General features: G+C 46.6%; 1 protein-coding gene across 6 annotated transcripts in view; it reads left to right on the top strand.

Annotated features, from left to right (window-relative positions):
• The first annotated feature begins 1,844 nt into the window (after nt 1-1,844).
• LOC132885537 (zinc finger protein 239-like) overlaps nt 1,845-21,399 on the top strand; it is a 72,587-nt gene continuing 53,032 nt past the window's right edge. For all 6 annotated transcript variants that reach the window (XM_060920297.1, XM_060920295.1, XM_060920294.1 and 3 more), the window contains exon 1: nt 1,845-2,028. The gene's annotated coding sequence lies outside the window, so the exon portion shown is untranslated. The remainder of the gene's footprint in view (nt 2,029-21,399) is intronic.

Raw genomic sequence — 21,399 nt, 5'->3', positions numbered from 1 at the left:
ATTCCCCTTTCTGCCCTGCCGTGATGAGTGTGGAGCTCCAGTAGGGGTCGAGTTTAATTCCCCTTTCTGCCCTGCCATGATGAGTGTGGAGCTCCAGTAGGGGTCGAGTTTCTGCCCTGCTGCAATGAGAGTGGAGCTCCAGTAGGGGTTGAGTTTAATTCCCCTTTCTGCCCTGCCGTGATGAGTGTGGAGCTCCAGTAGGGGTCGAGTTTAATTCCCCTTTCTGCCCTGCTGCGATGAGAGTGGAGCTCCAGTAGGGGTCGAGTTTAATTCCCCTTTCTGCCCTGCCATGATGAGTGTGGAGCTCCAGTAGGGGTCGAGTTTAATTCCCCTTTCTGCCCTGCTGCGATGAGAGTGGAGCTCCAGTAGGGGTCGAGTTTAATTCCCCTTTCTGCCCTGCAGTGATGAGTGTGGAGCTCCAGTAGGGGTCGAGTTTAATTCCCCTTTCTGCCCTGCCGTGATGAGTGTGGAGCTCCAGTAGGGGTCGAGTTTAATTCCCCTTTCTGCCCTGCCATGATGAGTGTGGAGCTCCAGTAGGGGTCGAGTTTCTGCCCTGCTGCAATGAGAGTGGAGCTCCAGTAGGGGTTGAGTTTAATTCCCCTTTCTGCCCTGCCGTGATGAGTGTGGAGCTCCAGTAGGGGTCGAGTTTAATTCCCCTTTCTGCCCTGCTGCGATGAGAGTGGAGCTCCAGTAGGGGTCGAGTTTAATTCCCCTTTCTGCCCTGCCGTGATGAGTGTGGAGCTCCAGTAGGGGTCGAGTTTAATTCCCTTTTCTGCCCTGCCGCGATGAGAGTGGAGCTCCAGTAGGGGTCGAGTTTAATTCCCCTTTCTGCCCTGCCATGATGAGTGTGGAGCTCCAGTAGGGGTCGAGTTTAATTCCCCTTTCTGCCCTGCCGTGATGAGTGTGGAGCTCCAGTAGGGGTCGAGTTTAATTTCCCTTTCTGCCCTGCCGTGATGAGTGTGGAGCTCCAGTAGGGGTCGAGTTTAATTTCCCTTTCTGCCCTGCCGTGATGAGTGTGGAGCTCCAGTAGGGGTCGAGTTTAATTTCCCTTTCTGCCCTGCCATGATGAGTGTGGAGCTCCAGTAGGGGTCGAGTTTAATTCCCCTTTCTGCCCTGCCATGATGAGTGTGGAGCTCCAGTAGGGGTCGAGTTTAATTCCCCTTTCTGCCCTGCTGCGATGAGAGTGGAGCTCCAGTAGGGGTCGAGTTTAATTCCCCTTTCTGCCCTGCGGTGATGAGTGTGGAGCTCCAGTAGGGGTCGAGTTTAATTCCCCTTTCTGCCCTGCCGTGATGAGTGTGGAGCTCCAGTAGGGGTCGAGTTTAATTCCCCTTTCTGCCCTGCTGCGATGAGAGTGGAGCTCCAGTAGGGGTCGAGTTTAATTCCCCTTTCTGCCCTGCGGTGATGAGTGTGGAGCTCCAGTAGGGGTCGAGTTTAATTCCCCTTTCTGCCCTGCCGTGATGAGTGTGGAGCTCCAGTAGGGGTCGAGTTTAATTCCCCTTTCTGCCCTGCTGCGATGAGAGTGGAGCTCCAGTAGGGGTCGAGTTTAATTCCCCTTTCTGCCCTGCGGTGATGAGTGTGGAGCTCCAGTAGGGGTCGAGTTTAATTCCCCTTTCTGCCCTGCCGTGATGAGTGTGGAGCTCCAGTAGGGGTCGAGTTTAATTCCCCTTTCTGCCCTGCCGTGATGAGTGTGGAGCTCCAGTAGGGGTCGAGTTTAATTCCCCTTTCTGCCCTGCCGTGATGAGTGTGGAGCTCCAGTAGGGGTCGAGTTTAATTCCCCTTTCTGCCCTGCTGTGATGATTGTGGAGCTCCAGTAGGGGTCGCTGTGGGCGTCTCGGTCGCGATCCGCCACACATTGAGAGAAATAGAAGAAGCCGTGCGGCGGTTTTGCTGATTGATGAGCTGAGCTCTCCGACTCTACTAATCATCTTTCCATTAAACTCTTTCTGACAGGGTTTTACCCCCACAGTTCCATCTGATCCGTTGTGGGGGATTTGAGGTGGTTAACTGCGTTCTGCTGGAAACATCAAGGTAAGTTCAACTCGGCTAACAGTGGCTCAGTCCCAAATGGGATTCTACTTCCTATGCTAGTGCACTACACAGGATATAAACTAGTGCCCTTTACACACTCTGTAGCGCACTACACAGGATATAAACTAGTGCCCTTTACACACACTGTAGCGCACTACACAGGATATAAACTAGTGCCCTTTACACACTCTGTAGCGCACTACACAGGATATAAACTAGTGCCGTTTACACACTCTGTAGCGCACTACACAGGATATAAACTAGTGCCCTTTACACACTCTGTAGCGCACTACACAGGATATAAACTAGTGCCGTTTACACACTCTGTAGCGCACTACACAGGATATAAACTAGTGCCCTTTACACACTCTGTAGCGCACTACACAGGATATAAACTAGTGCCCTTTACACACTCTGTAGCGCACTACACAGGATATAAACTAGTGCCCTTTACACACTCTGTAGCGCACTACACGGGATATAAACTAGTGCCGTTTACACGCTCTGTAGCGCACTACACAGGATATAAACTAGTGCCGTTTACACGCTCTGTAGCGCACTACACAGGATATAAACTAGTGCCCTTTACACGCTCTGTAGCGCACTACACAGGATATAAACTAGTGCCCTTTACACACTCTGTAGCGCACTACACAGGATATAAACTAGTGCCCTTTACACACTCTGTAGCGCACTACACAGGATATAAACTAGTGCCCTTTACACACTCTGTAGCGCACTACACAGGATATAAACTAGTGCCCTTTACACACTCTGTAGCGCACTACACAGGATATAAACTAGTGCCCTTTACACACTCTGTAGCGCACTACACGGGATATAAACTAGTGCCGTTTACACGCTCTGTAGCGCACTACACAGGATATAAACTAGTGCCGTTTACACACTCTGTAGCGCACTACACAGGATATAAACTAGTGCCCTTTACACACTCTGTAGCGCACTACACAGGATATAAACTAGTGCCGTTTACACACTCTGTAGTGCACTACACAGGATATAAACTAGTGCCGTTTACACACTCTGTAGCGCACTACACAGGATATAAACTAGTGCCGTTTACACACTCTGTAGCGCACTACACAGGATATAAACTAGTGCCCTTTACACACTCTGTAGCGCACTACACAGGATATAAACTAGTGCCCTTTACACACTCTGTAGCGCACTACACAGGATATAAACTAGTGCCCTTTACACACTCTGTAGCGCACTACACAGGATATAAACTAGTGCCGTTTACACACTCTGTAGCGCACTACACAGGATATAAACTAGTGCCCTTTACACACTCTGTAGCGCACTACACAGGATATAAACTAGTGCCCTTTACACACTCTGTAGCGCACTACACAGGATATAAACTAGTGCCCTTTACACACTCTGTAGCGCACTACACAGGATATAAACTAGTGCCGTTTACACACTCTGTAGCGCACTACACAGGATATAAACTAGTGCCCTTTACACGCTCTGTAGCGCACTACACAGGATATAAACTAGTGCTGTTTACACGCTCTGTAGCGCACTACACAGGATATAAACTAGTGCCCTTTACACGCTCTGTAGCGCACTACACAGGATATAAACTAGTGCCGTTTACACGCTCTGTAGCGCACTACACAGGATATAAACTAGTGCCGTTTACACACTCTGTAGCGCACTACACGGGATATAAACTAGTGCCGTTTACACGCTCTGTAGTGCACTACACGGGATATAAACTAGTGCCCTTTACACGCTCTGTAGCGCACTACACGGGATATAAACTAGTGCCCTTTACACGCTCTGTAGCGCACTACACAGGATATAAACTAGTGCCGTTTACACGCTCTGTAGCGCACTACACAGGATATAAACTAGTGCCGTTTACACGCTCTGTAGCGCACTACACAGGATATAAACTAGTGCCGTTTACACGCTCTGTAGCGCACTACACAGGATATAAACTAGTGCCGTTTACACACTCTGTAGCGCACTACACAGGATATAAACTAGTGCCGTTTACACGCTCTGTAGCGCACTACACGGGATATAAACTAGTGCCGTTTACACACTCTGTAGCGCACTACACGGGATATAAACTAGTGCCGTTTACACGCTCTGTAGCGCACTACACAGGATATAAACTAGTGCCGTTTACACACTCTGTAGCGCACTACACAGGATATAAACTAGCGCCGTTTACACGCTCTGTAGCGCACTACACAGGATATAAACTAGTGCCCTTTACACACTCTGTAGCGCACTAGACAGGATATAAACTAGTGCCGTTTACACGCTCTGTAGTGCACTACACAGGATATAAACTAGTGCCCTTTACACACTCTGTAGCGCACTACACAGGATATAAACTAGTGCCCTTTACACACTCTGTAGCGCACTACACAGGATATAAACTAGTGCCGTTTAGGCTGCTGGGCCATAGAAGGTTCACGCTGCATGCTGCACGCTACACGCGTGTAAAGAAAAGTGGACAAACGTAGCATGACTTGCTCTGGGCCATAGAACGGCGTTCACGTTGCACGCTGCACACTTCACGCGTGAAGCGTGAAATGAACATGCACACTTTTTTTTCTAGGCGTGAAGATGGAAATTCCAGTCAATGCATGCGGTCACCGCCGCGCCAGCCAATCAGAACGGGTCTAGGGAGATAACTCTATGCTTTCAGGGGAAAACTTCAGAAAAAATATAATTGAATGGTATAATTGAAAAATAGTTCTTCATCGGGGTTGTCAAGCAGATTATAGAATGTTCGGTGAAATTCACCACGGGTTTCTCTCAGAAGGAAGTGTTCTCGGCTCCAAATTCTGTTCCTTTTTCTCTTCCTCTGTCTCAGTAAAAGCAGAATGAGGCAATCGTCGTCATCCGAAGAGTCCGTATTGTTGGTTACTCGGTCAAAGTAGAACAGACGCAACACGTGAACATCCAAGCATGAAGTTTAATGGCCCAGGGTCCGGTTCTTCACGTGAACGTGTAGCGTGCAGCATGCAGCGTGCAGCGTGAACCTTCTATGGCCCAGCAGCCTTACACGCTCTGTAGCGCACTACACAGGATATAAACTAGTGCCCTTTACACACTCTGTAGTGCACTACACAGGATATAAACTAGTGCCCTTTACACACTCTGTAGCGCACTACACAGGATATAAACTAGTGCCGTTTACACGCTCTGTAGCGCACTACACAGGATATAAACTAGTGCCGTTTACACGCTCTGTAGCGCACTACACGGGATATAAACTAGTGCCGTTTACACACTCTGTAGCGCACTACACAGGATATAAACTAGTGCCCTTTACACGCTCTGTAGCGCACTACACAGGATATAAACTAGTGCCGTTTACACGCTCTGTAGCGCACTACACAGGATATAAACTAGTGCCCTTTACACGCTCTGTAGCGCACTACACAGGATATAAACTAGTGCCGTTTACACACTCTGTAGCGCACTACACAGGATATAAACTAGTGCCGTTTACACGCTCTGTAGCGCACTACACAGGATATAAACTAGTGCCGTTTACACGCTCTGTAGCGCACTACACAGGATATAAACTAGTGCCCTTTACACACTCTGTAGCGCACTACACAGGATATAAACTAGTGCCCTTTACACACTCTGTAGCGCACTACACAGGATATAAACTAGTGCCCTTTACACACTCTGTAGCGCACTACACAGGATATAAACTAGTGCCGTTTACACACTCTGTAGCGCACTACACAGGATATAAACTAGTGCCGTTTACACACTCTGTAGCGCACTACACAGGATATAAACTAGCGCCGTTTACACGCTCTGTAGCGCACTACACAGGATATAAACTAGTGCCCTTTACACACTCTGTAGCGCACTACACAGGATATAAACTAGTGCCGTTTACACGCTCTGTAGTGCACTACACAGGATATAAACTAGTGCCCTTTACACACTCTGTAGCGCACTACACAGGATATAAACTAGTGCCCTTTACACACTCTGTAGCGCACTACACAGGATATAAACTAGTGCCCTTTACACACTCTGTAGCGCACTACACAGGATATAAACTAGTGCCCTTTACACACTCTGTAGCGCACTACACAGGATATAAACTAGTGCCGTTTAGGCTGCTGGGCCATAGAAGGTTCACGCTGCATGCTGCACGCTACACGCGTGTAAAGAAAAGTGGACAAACGTAGCATGACTTGCTCTGGGCCATAGAACGGCGTTCACGTTGCACGCTGCACACTTCACGCGTGAAGCGTGAAATGAACATGCACACTTTTTTTTCTAGGCGTGAAGATGGAAATTCCAGTCAATGCATGTGGTCACCGCCGCGCCAGCCAATCAGAACGGGTCTAGGGAGATAACTCTATGCTTTCAGGGGAAAACTTCAGAAAAAATATAATTGAATGGTATAATTGAAAAATAGTTCTTCATCGGGATTGTCAAGCAGATTATAGAATGTTCGGTGAAATTCACCACGGGTTTCTCTCAGAAGGAAGTGTTCTCGGCTCCAAATTCTGTTCCTTTTTCTCTTCCTCTGTCTCAGTAAAAGCAGAATGAGGCAATCGTCGTCATCCGAAGAGTCCATATTGTTGGTTACTCGGTCAAAGTAGAACAGACGCAACACGTGAGCATCCAAGCATGAAGTTTAATGGCCCAGGGTCCGGTTCTTCACGTGAACGTGTAGCGTGCAGCATGCAGCGTGCAGCGTGAACCTTCTATGGCCCAGCAGCCTTACACGCTCTGTAGCGCACTACACAGGATATAAACTAGTGCCCTTTACACACTCTGTAGTGCACTACACAGGATATAAACTAGTGCCCTTTACACACTCTGTAGCGCACTACACAGGATATAAACTAGTGCCCTTTACACACTCTGTAGCGCACTACACAGGATATAAACTAGTGCCCTTTACACACTCTGTAGCGCACTACACAGGATATAAACTAGTGCCCTTTACACACTCTGTAGTGCACTACACAGGATATAAACTAGTGCCCTTTACACACTCTGTAGCGCACTACACAGGATATAAACTAGTGCTGTTTACACACTCTGTAGTGCACTACGCGGGATATAAACTAGAATCAGAATCACTTATTGCCAGGTATGTGAGAACACACAAGGAATTTGACTCTGATTTCACTTGTCTCTCTTAGTACAAACATTTAAAAAAAAAAAAAGCATAGACAAAAAACAAAACAAAAAGCTTTGTACATGTAGAATCTTTTGGTGTAAAATGGTGCATGACTTAGTAGATATAAATATACAGTGTGCACAGAATGACGGTATGAGTGTGCAGATATTTCACAGTTGATGTGAACGATATTTGAGTCCGGTTTTAGCTGTTCATCACAGAGACAGCCTGAAGGGAAAAAACTGTTCTTGTGTCTGGTTGTTTTTGCGTACAGTGATCTGTAGCGTCTCCCAGAGGGGAGAAGTTTAAACGGTTTGTGACCAGGGTGTGACGGGTCTGCAGAGATGTTACCTGCCCGTTTCCTGACTCTGGACAGGTACAGGTCTTGGATGGAGGGCAGGCTGACACCAATAATTTTCTCTGCAGACCTTATTGTCCATTGCAGTCTGTTCTTGTCCTGTTTGGTGACCGATCCAAACCAAACAGTGATGGAAGAGCAAAGAACAGACTGAATGATGGCAGAGTAGAATTGTGTCAGCAGCTTCTTAGACAGGTTGAGCTTCCTGAGCTGGCGCAGAAAGTACAACCTCTGCTGGGCCTTTTTGATGATGGTGACTGTGTTGGTCTCCCACTTCAGGTCCTGAGAGATTGTGGATCCCAGAAACTTGAAGGTTTCAACAGCAGTGGCAGGGTGGGGGTGGGGGGCTCCTCCTAAAGTCCACTGTCATCTCCACAGTTTTGAGCATGTTCAGCTCCAGATTGTTCTGACCGCACCAACAGACCAGCCATTCAATCTCCCATCTGCATGCAGACTTGTCACTGTCTCAGATGAGACCGATGACCGTTGTGTCGTCTGCAAATTTCAGGAGTTTAACAGACGGGTCTCTTGAGGTGCAGTCGTTGGTATAAAGGGAGAATAGCAGTGGGGAGAGCACACACCCATAGGGGGCGCCAGTGCTGATAGTCTGGGTGCTAGATGTGATGCTCCCCATCCTCACCTGCTGCTTCCTGTCAGTCAGGAAGTTTATAATCCACTGACAGGTGGAGGAGGGCACAGTGAGCTGGGTGAGTTTGGTGTGGAGGACGTCTGGAACAATGGTGTTGAACGCTGAACTGAAGTCCACGAACAGGATCCTGGCGTACGTCCCTGCAGAGTCAAGGTGTTGCAGGATGTACTGCAGTCCCATATTGATTGCATCATCCGCTGACATGTTTGCCCGGTACGCAAACTGCAGGGGGCAGGGCTCGAAATTAACTTTTTTTCTTTGTGTCCCCCAGTGGTCCCGAATTCTGTGTTGTATTGTCCCGAATGGAAGCAATAGTGTCCCCATTTTTTTCCTCTCTGAAATAACCAGTGGTTAATATTATCATATGAAGTTACTATTATATTTGTAACTATGCAATTTTGAACCCTTTATATCATTTTTACAATAAGTCACAAGACACAAGCGACACATGTCCAATACATCATCTACTTCAAAATTACAGTTATTGCATTTTCAGTTTATTAAACTTTGGTGATCTCACTGTATGAATAGATACCCGTTTATTTAAAGGGGCCAACTAGCTCATTCAGAAAATGTTTCAACTCCCTACATCTGCAGTACACTTTAGTTGAAAATAAGACCCCTTTTATGTTCATTTCATCTACTTATACCTTGAATATCTGTTGGCACTTATAAGGCCAACTTATAATTTTCACCATTACCGTTATCCATTTTTATGAACTTTCCGTTATCCATTACCGTTATCCATTTTTATGAACTTTCCGTTATCCATTTTATGAACTTTCGCTGCCGGGTGCAAACGTTAGCAACCTCAGCATAGTGCCAGGTCCGAGCCTAGTTGTGCTGCTGACTGACTGAACTTTCTGAACTAGAAAGACACCAAGAAAACTCACTTATTCTGTTGAACGGTATCTTCCGTCAATATCATCCACATCATTGCTGTTGTATTTTATAACGTGTCTAACAGTGTTCATTAAGTTCATTCAGTTGCTAGCGTTGCCTGCAGACCAGGCGATGACACTTTGGATCCTGAAGGTCCCGGAGACGTTATGTCTGGGCTTTCAGTTTCTTCCCCGCGGTCGGTCCGCTTCAACCACTTCAGCATTTTTGTTCTGGCAAGAGTCGGCGCAGCGTGTGCGGTAGCAATTCCATTCCAAGTCCATATAATGCGGACTCCGGCCGAAGATTCTAGAACAGAATGCGCTGCTCTGTAGCCTACGGATGCAGGTGCATCAAAAGTGTAGCTACTATGTATTTTTGGCTGTTAACGTTTTAAAATTAAAATTGACAAATTAGGTGAATGTCTACGTATGTGTTACGGCTTTGTAAATAATATTAATGTAGAACTTTTTTTCTAGATCTATTTTTTTCCATTGTCCCGGGATTGTCCCAGATATGATAATTTTGTGTCCCGATGACATTTTTTATGGTCCCCGGGACATCGGGACACCGTTAGTTTCGAGCGCTGGCAGGGGGTCTGTGATGTCCTTCAGGTGTGACAACACAGGATATAAACTAGTGCCGTTTACACGCTCTGTAGTGGACTACATGGGATATAAACTCGTGCCGTTTACGCGCTCTGTCGTGCACTACACACTGCAAGAACTGTAAGAATTAAAACCTTAAGCAAAAGACTTTGGTGTTTAAAACCAAAGGAAGTCATTCTACATATTTTTGCATTCATAATAATAATAATAATAATAATAATATCTCATCTCATTATCTCTAGCCGCTTTATCCTGTTCTACAGGGTCGCAGGCAAGCTGGATCCTATCCCAGCTGACTACGGGCGAAAGGCGGGGTTCACCCTGGACAAGTCGCCAGGTCATCACAGGGCTGACAATAATAATAATAATAATAATAATAATAATAATAATAATAATCTTATTACAGAAACACTCCTGTTCCCAGTGTGGGAAGAGCTTCAGTCAGATAAGTTCTCTCAGTTAACAGCAGCACATTTACACAGAAGAGAAGCTGTAGTCCTGCTTGAATGGATGGTCTCTGAATACACCAATACATTTTTATTCAACATTGAATTTATTGATTTTCAACCGTAGCAAGACAAATGGGCAAACATCAGCAGCACAAAGAAACATAATTCACAAAACATTCCTCTACCCACACAATAACTCAGTAAAATGTGCAAATAAAGAATACACTGGTGAAAAGTAAAATAAATACATTTTAAGGGCCTGGTCCCACAACCCCGATAACTATAAATAACTGTCGGACCCACAAGCCTGATAACTGTAACTATAAATAACTGTCGGATCCACAAGCCCTATAACTATAAATAACCGTTGGACCCACAACCCCGATAACTCGTCTCGTCGTCTTCTGCTTATCCAGGGCCGGGTCGCGGAGGCAGCAGTCTGAGCATGGAAGCCCAAACTTCCCTTTCCCCAGACACCTCGGCCAGCTCCTCGGGAAGAACACCGAGGCGTTCCCAGGCCAGCCGAGAAACATAGTCCCTCCAGCGTGTCCTGGGTCTTCCCCGGGGCCTCCTCCCAGGGGGACATGCCTGGACCACCTCCCCAGGGAGGCGTCCAGGAGGCATCCAAAAGAGATGCCCGAGCCACCTAGCTGATTCCTCTCGATGTGGAGGAGCAGCGGCTCTACTCCGAGCTCCTCCCGAGTGACTGTACTTCTCACCCTATCTCTAAGGGAACGCCCAGCCACCCTGCGAAGGAAACTCACTTCCGCCGCTTGTATCCATGATCTTGTTCTTTCGGTCATTACCCAAAGCTCATGACCATAGGTAAGAGTTGGAACGTAGATTGACCGGTAAATTGAGAGCTTCGCCTTTTGGCTCAGCTCTTTCTTCACCACGATGGACCGGTAAAGTGACTGCATCGCTGCGGAGGCCGCACCGATCCGCCTGTCGATCTCGCGCTCTAGCCTTCCCTCACTCGTGAACAAGATCCTGAGATACTTGAACTCCTCCACTTGAGGTAGGACTTCTCCACCAACCTGGAGAGGGCAAGCCACCCTTTTCCGGTTGAGAACCATGGCCTCGGACTTGGAGGTGCCAATTCTCATCCCAGCCGCTTCACACTCGACTGCGAACCGCCCCAGTGCATGCTGAAGGTCCTGGTTTGCAGAAGCCAACAGGACAACATCATCTGCAAAAAGCAGAGATGAAATCGTGTGGTTCCCAAACAGGATTCCTTCCGGCCCCTGGCTGCACCTAGAAATTCTGTCCATAAAAATTATGAACAGAACCGGTGACAAAGGGCAGCCCTGCCAGAGTCCAACATGCACTGGGAACAGGTCTGACTTACTGTCGGCAATGCGAACCAGACTCCTGCTCCGTTCGTACAGGGACCGGACAGCCCTTAGCAAAGGGCCCCGAAGCACCCCCACAGAATACCACGAGGGACACGGTCGAATGCCTTCTCCAGATCCACAAAGCACATGTGGACTGGTTGGGCAAACTCCCATGAACCCTCGAGCACCCTATGAAGGGTATAGAGCTGGTCCAGTGTTCCGTGACCAGAACGAAAACTGCATTGTTCCTCCTGGATCCGAGGTTCGACTATCGGCCGAATTCTCCTCTCCAGTACCCTGGAGTAAACCTTCCCTGGGAGGCTGAGAAGTGTGATTCCCCTGTAATTGGAGCACAGTCTCCAGTCCCCTTTCTTAAAAAGAGGGACCACCACCCCAGTCTGCCACTCCAGAGGCACTGTCCCCGACCGCCACGTGATGTTGCAGAGGCGTGTCAGCCAAGACAGCCCCACAACATCCAGAGACTTGAGATACTCAGGGCGGATCTCATCCACCCCTGGTGCCTTGCCACCGAGGAGCTTGCTAACCACCTCAGCGACTTTGGCTTGGGTAATGGACGAGTCCGCCCCTGAGTCATCAGCCTCCGCTTCCTCAATGGAAGACGTGACTGTGGAATTGAGGAGATCCTCAAAGTATTCCTTCCACTGCCCGACAATGTCCCCAGTCGAGGTCAACAGCTCCCCACCCACACTGTAAACAGTGTTGGCAGAGTACTGCTTCCTCCTCCTGAGGCGCCGGATGGTTTGCCAGAATTTATTTGAGGCCGACCGATGGTCCTTCTCCATGGCCTCACTGAACTCCTCCCAGTTCCGAGTTTTTGCCTCCGCAACTGCCCGAGCTGCAGCACGTCTGGTCTGCCAATACCCGTCAGCTGCCTCAGGAGTCCCAGAGGCCAACATGGCCCAATAGGACTCCTTCAGCTTGACGGCATCCCTTACTTTCGGTGTCCACCACCGGGTTCGGGGATTGCCGCCACCTTGCGGCCACAGCTCCGAACAGCCGTGTCTACAATGGAGGTAGAGAACATGGTCCACTCAGACTCGATGTCCCCCCGCCTCCCTCGGAAGCTGGGAGAAGCTCTCCCGGAGGTGGGAGCTAAAGACCTCCCTGACAGAGTGCTCGGCCAGACGTTCCCAGCAGACCCTCACCATGCGTTTGGGCCTGCCAGGTCTGTCCGGCTTCCTCCTCCGCCAGCGGATCCAACTCACCACCAGGTGGTGATCACTTGACAGCTCAGTCCCTCTCTTCACCCGAGTGTCCAAGACATGGGGCTGGAGATCCGATGAAACGACAACAAAGTCGATCATCGACCTCCGACCTAAGGTGTCCTGGTGCCACGTGCACTTATGGACACCCCTATGCTCAAACATGATGTTCGTTATGGACAAACTGTGACTAGCACAGAAGTCCAATAACAAAACACCACTCGGGTTCAGATCGGGGAGGCCATTCCTCCCAACCACGCCCCTCCAGGTGTCACTGTCGTCGCCCACGTGAGCGTTGAAGTCCCCCAGTAGAACAATGGAGTCCCCAGTCTGAGCACCTCTCAGTACCTCTCCCAGGGACTCCAAGAAGGCCGGATACTCCTATACTGCTATTCGGCACGTAGGCACAAACAACAGCAAGAGCCCTCTCCCCGATCCGAAGGCACAGAGAGGCGACCCTCTCGTTCACTGGGGTAAACTCCAACACATGGCGGCTGAGCCCCTCTCGAGGAGCTGGGTTCCAGAGCCCAAGCTGTGCATGGAGGTGAGCCCGACTATCTCTAGCTGGTACCTCCCGCACAAGCTCAAGCTCCCCCCCCCCCCCCCCAAGCGAAGTGACATTCCATGTCCCCACAGCTAGCCGCTGTGTCCGAGGATCAGGTAGTCGAGGCCCCTGCCTTCGACTGCCGCCCAATCCACACTGCACCGGCCCCTTACCGCTACCTCTGTGGGTGGTGAACCCACAGGAGATCGGGCCCACGTCACCACTTCGGGCTGAGCCCGGCCGGGCCCTATGGGCAAAGGCCTGGCCACCAAGCGCTCGCATACGAGCCCCAGGCCTGGCTCCAGGGTGGGGCCCCGGCTGCGCCATACCGGGCAACGTCATGGTCCTTGATTGATTTATTCGTCATAAGAGGTTTTGGTGAACTGCTCTTGGTCTGGCCTGTCACCTAGGACCTGTCTGCCTTGGGAGACCCTAACAGGGGCGTAATGCCCCCGACAACATAGCTCCAAGGGTCATTCAAGCACACAAACCCCTCCACCACAATAAGGTGGCAGTTCTAGGAGGAGTACTATAACCCCGATAACTATAAATAACTGTCGGACCCACAACCCTGATAACTATAAGTAACTTGGTCCACTGCAGTTGATGTGGTTGATGCTCACACCAGAGCGATAACGATCCCTACAGCCCAGGCCTGGGTTTATCGGTACCGGTGAGATTGCTTCTGGAGCGATGTTTCCCGACCTGAACCTGATCCGATAAAACATCTGACCAGTTAGGTCGTTGTTTACATGTGCTGATGTCTGAGCACGTGCAATTTTCCCCTGGGCATCTTTGTCCGTTCTTGTCGCATCATGGAGGAGAAGCTGATTATAGAAGTGTCAAAGAATCCCATGCTTTATGACAAAAAGCACAAGCTGTACAAAGATACAGCCAAAAAGGAAGATGTGTGGAAGATCAGCAGCAGTAGAGTGGGTATGACTGGTGTGTGGCAAAGTGTGTGTAGTGTGGCTGTGCACTCTAAAATTTCTGTTTTAAACCATGCCACACTCTTTGTTACCCAGCACCAACTGTAGATCATGTTTAAAAAAAAAAAATGCGAAGTGTTGTGCTGCACTGCGAGTTGAGCCATTTTAAACCAAGGTTTTAGAGTACACAGCCACACACTACACACTTTGCCACAAGTACTATCTGTGGAACATGTAAAAACGATTTTGCAGTGTGAGGTCTCATGTCTGATGCACTTTCCTATGTGCCTACTGCCAAATATTATATTTTTTAAAAATTACCTAAATTAGATGAAACATAAAACTTGTCCCCTTACTCAGTCACACCGGAGTCGGCGCGCTGAGCACGCACTTACACACTCATAAAAGACTGTTCCCATGGTAATGGCACGATTATCACTTTCACTCTTTGAGTTTCGATTGGTTTCTCTTTGGCAGTGGGAACGCCCACCGTAAACAGGACAAAATCTGTCAGCCACAGTTTAGGCTTCTTGTTTGTGTTGAAGGTTCGTTTATTAGCACTCTCAAAGCAGAACACACAGGCATGTGTCTTACATATGTACAGTGTGTAGCTGTGTGTCATGGCTCTGTTACATGTGGGAGTGCCAGGAGTGTGAGATTAGCAGTCATCTCTGTGCTGCAGGACCCAGAGTCTCCTTTTCTTCTTCTTTTGGCTTTGCCTTCTGTGCAAAATGAGCATCAAAAAGCAGCTCTTCCTCGCTGTCACTGTTAGCCATGGTGTGCTGCTGAGTGCACTGGGTGTGCGCGCACACAGCATACAACTGCTACATTTTCCCACGAAAACCAACAACCGATAGTCGGGATTATAGTTGTGGTGTGACCGCTCCAAACTGGAACTAAATTCAGCTGTAGTTATAGTTACTGGTGTTGCGGGACTGGGCCATAAGAAAAGGAAAAAGAGTATTTGCCTCTGCGCTTATACCCAACCTCACATCACTTAATTTCCATTTCCTCAGCTTCTTATATAATGTTTCAGACAATCCGTATTTTCCATAAACAGAAGGAGTGGTTCCCATATGGAATCGAAGGTCTCCTTTTGCAAAAAATGTGGTTTTCCCCATTGACGGGTAAGAAGACATCTCCTGGAGCCACTGACTTAAAGGGATAGTTCGGGATTTTTGACATGAATCTGTATGGCATCCCTATCAATAGTGTCGTGCAAACACACTGACTTACCCCTGACAGCATCCTGTGAGTCCAGTTCTTGTCCAGTTTTGGTCTCGACGAAAGTAGTCCGGCAAGTTTGTTGGGGTCACGAAAGTAAAACGTTTTTCATCTCAAAACAGTATGTGTTCAAAAGAGTGATATATTTGCATCACAAAACCGTTGTCAAATAAAAAGTCAGACCTCGAAATCGCTTGGCACTATTTTCTCTCCCTTCTTATCACTGCGCGCTGCTGCCAGGTGACAGCCACGGCTGTTTCATTCATTGTTTACTAGTGATGGGAATTTCGGCTCTTTTGGCTCTTCTGACTATAAGGAGCCGGCTCTTTCGGAAGATTTTTTATAATTATTTCTCATGACTTGTACATTCACATCGAGTACACATATCAATGCAAATTAACACGAAGGGATTTACTAGACCAATTTATATCTGGAACTATTTTCAGCCACAGCACAGGCAAAGCACCGCTGCAGGCGCAAAGACACCGCGCAGCGCCTGAAAACGGGTGCGCAGCGCCTGAAACCCGTTTTCAGGCGCTGCGTGGTGTCTTTGCGCCTGCAGCAGTGTTTTGCCTGTGCTGTGGCTGAAAATAGTTCCAGATATAAATTGGTCTAGTAAATCCCTTCGTGTTAATTTGCATTGATATGTGTACTCGATGTGAATGTACAAGTCATGAGAAATAATTATAAAAAATCTTCCGAAAGAGCCGGCTCCTTATAGTCAGAAGAGCCAAAAGAGCCGAAATTCCCATCACTAGTAAACAATGAATGAAACAGCCGTGGCTGTCACCTGGCGGCAGCGTGCAGTGATAAGAAGGGAGAGAAAATAGTGCCAAGCGATTTCGAGGTCTGACTTTTTATTTGACAATGGTTTTGTGATGCAAATATATCACTCTTTTGAACACATACTGTTTTGAGACGAAAAACGTTTTACTTTCGTGACCCCAACAAACTTGCCGGACTACTTTCGTCTGGACAAGAACTGGACTCCCAGGATGCTGTCAGGGGTAAGTCAGTGTGTTTGCACGACACTATTGATGGGGATGCCATACAGATTCATGTCAAAAATCCCGAACTATCCCTTTAAGAGTGGCCTATTTACACTTTTCCATGATAAACGTATGAGGGGTTTAGCATGGAGCAAGCACGTGTTAAATGCTGTCTTTGTTTTGGAAAATTGGATCATTTTGTTGCATTGTGAAATAATTTTGTTTTCCCCTTTAATACTGGGTTCCCGCGGGTCCTTAAAAAGGTCTTAAAAAGTCTTAAATACAACTTTTGGTTTTTAAGGCCTAAAAATGTCTTAAATTGTTTGGAAATGACTGGAATTTTCGAAAGGGAGGTATTAAATTTAATATTGGACCGAACGAGTGAAATGTCTCCATCCGGTTTGGGGTATTTTTTTTAACCGTAATTTTAAAAGTGACCAGCGCACCTTTTGGGGGCAGCATTGGTTCTGTGCATCTTCTGTGCATTCCGTAGATCAAGAACTAACGCTAGGAGGCTACTGGAGGAAGTGTGGTGTGAAGTGAGAGATGCGCAGGTAGCTTACGTCCGGCGGTAGAAAGTGTTGGTAATTATGGGAAAATGTCTATTTAATGACAAGTGGTTGGGGGATGACAGATACAAGGGTTGGTTAAAGAAAACTGGCAGCAATAAGGAGGCCCGATGTGATCTCTGCAAAAAAATTATACAGTTGGGGACAATGGGTCAAACAGCCCTAGATTCCCACGCGAAAAGCGAGAAACATAAGCGCAATATGGCAGATCAGTCGGGTAGTTTACCTATGCAAATGTTTACAACGCCATCACCCAGCGCTCAGCCAAGTACATCTGCTAGCAGTAGTAGTAGGCCTGTTGCGTCTACTTCCAGTGCGTCTACCTCTGCCTTCAGTATGTTCTCTAGCACAGCCACGTTAAAGGCAGAAGTGCTCTGGGTTTTACGCACAGTTAGCCACCACCAATCTCACAGCTCAAACGATGACATTCACACCGTCTTCCAGGCGATGTTCCCGGACTCCGAGTACGCGAGCACGTTTACTTGTGGTAGAGACAAGACAGTGTATCTTGCGCGATTTGGGATTGTTCCATATGTGAAAAGGGAGCTTGTGGCACGGATAAACCAGGGAAACACTATCATGTTTGACGAAAGTAATGAACAGAACAACAAAGAGTAAACAGTTGGACCTGCATGTCAGACACTGGGCAACTGACGAGATTGGCACTCATCGCGTTCAGTCCCGTTATCTTGGGTCACAGTTCATGGGCCATTCTACAGCAGAGGATTTGTTGGAACATTTTAAGGTAAGCCATTCCCCTACTAGCATTTTATTAACCAAAATGACCTCCGTGTAGACAGTGTTTTTATATCATTTTTCATGCTCTTTGTTATTGTCTTGGATTAATTGTTAATGTAATCAAGCATTTTCCTTGCAATGAATTTGGGATGGTGGGTTAGTATAGGACAGGGCTTTTCAAAGTGTGGGGTGCGCCCCCCCCGGGGGGCGCCAGAGTTCTTCAGGGGGGGCGCAATGTGAGGAAACATGAACCAGAATAAGTTACTATTGCAGACATTTAGCGAACTTCAGCTAGCCTTTGCCAGAGACAAAATGGATCGATTTTTAGTACCTAAAGCTACAGTGAGTGAGGAGACAGAGTCTGGGCCAAGCAAAAAACCAGAGCCTCCAGGATTTCGCGATGTTGCGATTTGCAACTTCAACGCAAATTCAACCAATCCCCGCGAATTCAGGGCGGTGTTGCAATTATATCCAATCACCACAACCTTCCCGCAAATTTGACCAATCGTTGGCGTCATCTTGAGGTGACGTCGACAAACTACCTTCCGCCTTACTTCCATGTATACGTTCAAGAGAAGCAGCATACGCGCAGTGTTGCCAGATTGGGCGGTTTTAAGTGCAATTTGGCGGGTTTTGAACATATTTTGGGCTGGAAAACGTCAGCAGTATCTTGCAACACTGCATGTGCGAGTCAGTGTTTATGTAGACTTAAATTCTGTTACTGAAAGTGTGTTATGTTTACAGTGAAGGACTGTGTGCACTTTACATTATTTTTTACTTAATACAAGAAATTAATGGATGCCAACATTTTTGCCAAAATGGTATTTTATTTTCCATTGTTTAGGCAGCTTCAGCATCATACTGTGAGATTCTGTTCCAATTGTTTTTTTTTTTCTTCTATGAAGCCTGAGCCATTTATTTTATTAGTTTATAATTATTGTTTAATTTAGTCTTCAGGAGAGACTGCCTGCACACAGTACTAGTATTAATAGTTTTTTTTCTTACATGAAAGCTGAGGCATTTATATTATATTTTAAGGTAACTTCATGTTGTGCTGTGAGGTTCTCTGCACTTTAACTTTTGAACCAACAGGAGCATTTGGATAAGTAAAGCCTATTTTTCTGCATTTTTGTAGTCCTGGTAATCTTTTATATTGGTAAAGTTGTTTATAGGACCATTTCTCAGTGTCTTTGTTTTTTTAATCAATAGTTTTTCGGTAATATCTTAATATTTAACATATCACTCAATTTTAATCACAAAAAGAGAAAATCGCAAGAATTTCTCGCAACTTTCACTTCCTCCCGCAATGTAATCGCAACAAAAACCTAAAAAACACTGCAACTTTCAATCTCAGTTTTTTTGGAAAAACCCCGCAACATCAGACATTTTAGCCTGCAACAATCACAAAAAAGGCCCGCGGAATCCTGGGGGGACTGAAAAAAGAAGGAAGTATGACCACGATTATTTAAAGTTTGGATTTTCATGGACTGGATCTGAAGATGCTCCACTGCTACAGTGTGTTGTCTGCCAAGAGGTGCTAGCTAACGATGCTATGAGATGTTTAAAATGTGTAAAACAAGATGTTTTAAAAAGAAAAGCACAGATGTTTAAAATGTGTAAGAGAAAAAAATAAAAATGTGTACAACAACCATTTTTTTAAAAAATACGAATGGAACATTAAGTATAGCAACAACAAAAATTGTAAGGGGGGGGGGGGGGGGGGCGCTGTTGTTTATTTGCTCTCTGAGGGTGGGCTGACTCTCCAACACTTTGAAAACCCCTGGTATAGGAGTAAGTGTGACATCTAGTGGAAAAAAATTGCACTTGCCCTGGTGGAAGTCAGCCAGAACTAGCCATTTTTATATTGGGAGTTAGCCTATGCTGCAAATAAGTAAAATTGTTTATAACAATTATACTTCTGTTTTAGGAATCTCAAGTCATTTTGACGCAAAAGCATATCCCATAATGCCCATAATGTAGCTTAAAGGAACAGTCCACCGTATTTCCATAATGAAATATGCTCTTACCTGAATTGAGACGAGCTGCTCCGTACCTCTCCGAGCTTTGCGCGACCTCCCAGTCAGTCAGACGCAGTCAGACGCGCTGTCACTCCTGTTAGCAATGTAGCTAGGCTCAGCATGGCCAATGGTATTTTTTGGGGCTGTAGTTAGATGCGACCAAACTCTTCCGCGTTTTTCCTGTTTACATAGGTTTATATGAGCAGTGATATGAAACAAGTTCAGTTACACAAATTGAAACATAGCGATTTTCTATGCTATGGAAAGTCCGCACTATAATGACAGGCGTACTAACACCTTCTGCGCGCTTCGGCAGTGCATTGATATCTGAGCTCCGTATCAATGCGCTGCCGAAGCATGCAGAAGGTGTTAGTACGCCTGTCATTATAGTGTATCACCATCTTGTAGTCTATGTTACTTGATATGCTGTACACTGACTTAATACTATGGTTCATTTCTGATACAATGGGACAGTTAAGTTGCATGTTATTTACAAGTAACTCACTCCGCCTTTTGATATTGTGATGCTGTTTATTATATACTTTTCTTCATATGTACTGAAATAATTCTTTTGTGCATTATTATAGGTGATGTGATTGCACAGCAATTCGAAAAGGTCCTTTTCAGTGAGGCCAAAGCTGTGGATTTCATGTCCTTCAGGCCCTCAGAGAAGTCCAGAGTGGATGTCTTTTTGCAACAATACCTTCAGTCCTACCCTGAACTCTGGACATTTTGTCAGTCACTACTTCTTCTGTCCCATGGACAGGCAGAAGTTGAGCGGGGGTTCTCTATAAACAAAGAGGTTGAAACATGCAGTATGACAGAGGACACCGTGATCACCCAGAGGCTGATCTGTGACCACGTTAGCGTTTGTGGGGGGGTGGCGAAAGTGCCCCTGACTAAGGAACTCGTTACTTACTGTGCCTCGGCACGTAGCCGGTACAGGGAGCACTTGGAGGAGGAAAGGCGGAAAAAAGAAAGAGGAGCAATCAAAAAAAAAGGAAGAACATTGATGAGGATCTAGAAGGGCTGAGAAAAAAGAAAAGATCCATTGAGGAGATTTGTAAGTCACTTGAAAGTGATGCAGACCAAATGGCAGAACAGGCTGAAAATTCTGCAGGATCCGAAATGGCCACCCTGATAACAAAGTCTAACATAATGAGAAGACGGGCCAAAGAGAAGCAAGAAGAGTTGAAGAGAATAAATGGAGAAATTGAGGACAAACTCTCTGAGCTAAAACATTTTTAAAGTTGTGCACTTCAATCTTATGTTATTTGTAAATGGCACTTTTTTTATTTTTATACATTTTTGTACTGATTTTGTTACCATTTGCTGTGGGTATTTTATTTTATGTACTTTGAGGTGTGCATTTTGATGTGATTTGAGGTGCGGGGGGGATCGCCCTCTACATTAGGGTTCGTGTTATGCAGTTTGAATTTTCTCAAATAAAAATTGAGGTTGTTCAGCTGGTTCTACTTGCCATTTATTGTTTTCATTTTTGAAATGATTCATGGTGTTTTCTCCAGTAAACCCCAGTCTTCTCCTTGCTGCTACAGTAGTTCTGCAGCCCAGAACACACGACTTTGCTTCAGCTGTTTGCATGTCTAACCGTTGCCATTGATGCACCCTGTTGTTCACCAATTGTGTGCATTCTTCTTAAAGTTAGTAAAAAAAACTATTGCAGAAAACAGTTTTAAGTTGTCGTATT

Source organism: Neoarius graeffei, chromosome 4 (genome assembly GCF_027579695.1).
Source record: "Neoarius graeffei isolate fNeoGra1 chromosome 4, fNeoGra1.pri, whole genome shotgun sequence".
NCBI classification, from domain to species: domain Eukaryota; kingdom Metazoa; phylum Chordata; class Actinopteri; order Siluriformes; family Ariidae; genus Neoarius; species Neoarius graeffei.
The sequence above is the reverse complement of the archived record's forward strand: the minus strand, read 5'-3'. Positions and strand labels throughout refer to the sequence as shown.